Genomic DNA, 3,824 nt, shown 5'->3' on the forward strand with positions numbered 1-3,824 from the left:
TCTTTCTTTTCTCTCCAGCCGCCTTGAGGGGAGGGATGCTTTCCCGTATTTCCACCCCCACCTGCCGTCTCCATCCTCTCTCCACAAGCAAAAACAGCTCCCTGCCCTCCACAGCTTCTCTCTCCCCCAGTTCACCTCTCTGCAACACATACCCGCCAAGTTCTGTGGTTCAGGTTGTGCAGATTGTTGTGTTAATCCTCAAATCAGGTTTCTAGGTGTGCAGGATGCTTTAGTGTTGATCTGGCTGCATTTCAGGGATGAGAGATGCAAAAACAACTTCCAGGCTCTTCTGCCATCTTGGCCTCTACAGAGCATTTCCTTCTTTTTAAAGACTGACTGATAGTCCATTGTATGTGTAAACCACCTTCTGTTTATCCACTCATCCATTGATGGACACTGGGCTGCTTTCACTGCTTGGCTATTGTAAATAATGCCGGTATAACTTGGGTCTAAAAATAGATCTTCAAGTCCCTCCTTCCATTTCTTTTTGGGCATATGCCCATAGGTCAGATTGCTGGATCAAATGTTAATGCTGTTTCTTTTTTTATCTTAATTTATTTCATTTCATTTCATTTCAGAGAGAGAGCATGAGAGTGGAGGAGAGGGGCAGAGGGAGAGAGAGAGAGATAGAATCTCAAGTAGGGTCCATGCTCAGTGCAGAGCCCGACACAAGGCTGTATCCCACAACCCTGGTATCATGACCTGAGCCGAAATCAAGAGTCTGATGCTCAAATGACTGAGCCACCCAAGTGGTGGCTTATTTTTTATTTTTTGAAGAACAACTGTTTTCGAGAGAAGCAGCACCATTTTACATTTCTACCAACAGGGTGTAAGGGTTCTAATTTTTCTACATCTTTGTCAACACTTCTTGTCTCTTGTTTTCCTTTCCTTTCTGTCCTTTCTTTTCTTTTCTTTTCTTTTTCCCCTCACCTCCCTCCCCCTTTTCCTTTCTTCCTTCCTTCCTTCCTTCCTTCCTTCCTTCCTTCCTTCCTTCCTTCCCCATCGTAATGAATGTGAGGTGGCATCTCATTGTGGTATTTATTTGCATTTCTTTAGTGATGAGTGATGTTGAGCATCTTTTTATGTGCTTATTGGCATTTGCATACTTTCTTTGGGGAAGGATCTATTCAAGTTCTTTGTCCATTTTTAAAATTAGGTTGCTGGTTTTTGTTGCTGAGTTGTAGGAGTTCTATATATATATTTTTGATATTACCCCTTCTGTAATATAGGACTTGCAAATATTTTCTCCCATTCTGTGGGTTGCTTTTTACTCCATTGATTATGTTCTTTGATGCACGAAAGCTTGTAATTTTGATGGAGTCCAATTTATCTATTTTTGTTTTTGTTTCCTGTCCTTTTGGTGTCGTATAAAAAAGCAATGCCAAATCCAATGTCATGCAGATTTCCTCTTACGTGTTCTTCTAAGAGTTTTATATTTCAGCTCTAATATTTAGGTCGTTGTTCTATTTTGAATTAATTTTTGAATATGGTATAAAGTTGCTCTTCATTCTTTTTCATGTGGCTGTCCAGTTTTCCCAATGCCATTTGTTGAAGCGATATGCCTTTCATAAAGCTATAAATCTAGATACTAGGCAGAGATGGACCAGAGCTTCGGTTCCCTGATTTCCTTAGTTTTTAGGATTCTTCCTGATAGTCTTTGTCAGTGCCCCATTGCCTACCATCCTCGATAATTGGGGCATTGTTATAAGTGCCTAGAGGTGTTATAGATACTCTCAGACTATACTTGAATTTTATTTATTTATTTACTTAAATTCAAGTTAGTTAACATACAGTATAGTATTGGTTTCAGGAGTAGAACCCAGTGATTCATCACTTACGTATAACACCCAGTGCTCATCCCACTGAGTGCCCTCCTTAATACCTATCTCCATTTAGCTCATCCCCCCACCCACCTCCCCTTCAGCAACCCTCAGTTTCTTCTCTGTATTTAAGAGTCTCTTCATGGTGCCTGGGTGGCTCAGTAGGTTAAGCGTCTGACTACAGCCCAGATCATGATCTCATTCGTGGTTGTGTTTGTACCCTGAGTCGGGCTCTGTGCTGACAGCTCAGAGCCTGCAGCCTGCTTCCGATTCTGTGTCTCCCTCCCTCTCTCTTCTTCCCCCACTTACACTCTATCTGTCTCTCTCTCAAAAATAAATAACCATTGAAAAAAAATTTAAGAGTCTCTCATGGTTTGCCTCCCTCTATGTTTTTATCTTGTTTTTCCTTCCTTTCCCCTATGTTTATCCATTGTATTTCTGTAATTTCACATTTGAATGAAATCATATATTTGTCTTTCTCTGACTGATTTATTTCTGTTAGCATAATATACTCTAGTTCCATCCACATTGTTGCAAATTGCAAGATTTCATTCTTTTTGATTGCTGAGCAATATTCCATTGTATACTTTTCATTTCATTTTATTAAGTTTATTTATTTATTTTGATAGAGAAACAAAGTGTGTGATCAGGGGAGGGGAGAGAGAGAGGGAGACAGAGAATCCCAAGCAGGCTCCAAGTTACCAGTGTAGAACCTGAAGTGGGGCTGGAACCCATGAACTGTGAGATCATGACCTGAGCTAAAACTAGGAGTCAGGTGCTCAACTGACTGAGCCACCCAGCTGCCCCTATACTTGCATTTTAAAGGAAGAAATTGTTGGGGCACCTGGGTGGCTCATTTGGCTAAGCATCCAACTCTTGGTTTTAGCTCGGGTCATGATCTCACGGTTTGTGAGTTTGAGCCCCACATTGGGCTCTGTACTGCCAGTATGGAGCCTGCTTGGGATTCTTTCTCTTTCCCTCTCTCTCTACCCCTCCCCTGCTCACTCTCTGTCTCTCAAAATAAATGAGTAAACTAAAAAAAAAATATTTAAAGGAAGAATTTGTTGTCCCTTTTTTTTTTCTTTTCGGAGAGAGAGAACAAGAGGCAGAGGGAAAGAGAGAACTTTAGACAGACTCCACGCCCAGCATGGAGTCCGATGCCTGGCTCAGTCTCATGACTGTGAGGCTCAGCTGTGAGTTGGAGGCTCAATTGGCTGAGCCACCCAGGTGCCCCTCCAATGTTTTAAACCAGGAGGCCATACAGTGCTCTCTGCTCAACTGGTCGTCTGGCTGCTCCTCTACTGTTCCACTAAGTGTGGAAAGGAGACCAACCAAATCACAAAGATGTGGCCTCACAGTCAAATATGATTCATACTTTACTTCATACACTTGTCCTTTACTAAACCCTGGGGCTCCTTAAGAACCAAGCATCTCTCTCAGGGAAAGAAAAGGGGCTTGTTTAAGAAAGTGTAAATATTTGGAAATATAAATGATGAAACGATTAATGTGAGGAGTCTGGACTTAGTAAACTTCACTAAAATTTTTTTTAATGTGTATTTATTTTTGAGAGAGAGAGAGAGAGAGAATGACCTGAGAGGGGCAGACAGAGAGGGAGACACAGAATCCAAAGCAGGCTCCAGGCTCTGAGCTGTCAGCACAGAGCCTGACGTGAGGCTTGAACCCACGAACCATGAGATCATGACCTGAGCTGAAGTTGGATGCCTAACCGACTGAGCCAGCCAGGCGCCCTAGTTAACTTCATTTCTGAACTACATTCTATCTAACAAGACTCCCTTTGATCCTGGTTCTAGTTTGATTCATATCTAAATGCCTTCTTTCTAGTTTTCTTTGCAGGAGTCGGTATTTAATGTATTCCAGAGGGAAAGGTTTAATAAACTAAGGAGTAGACATATTTTAAAATCACTTTCAAAATGTGTTAAACAGGACAAATTTCATTCAGTGCAACCCGATATATTTTGGGTCCCACAGGGTCCAGCCTTTGCA

This window comes from Prionailurus bengalensis, chromosome B3 (assembly GCF_016509475.1).
Source record: "Prionailurus bengalensis isolate Pbe53 chromosome B3, Fcat_Pben_1.1_paternal_pri, whole genome shotgun sequence".
Taxonomy (NCBI): domain Eukaryota; kingdom Metazoa; phylum Chordata; class Mammalia; order Carnivora; family Felidae; genus Prionailurus; species Prionailurus bengalensis.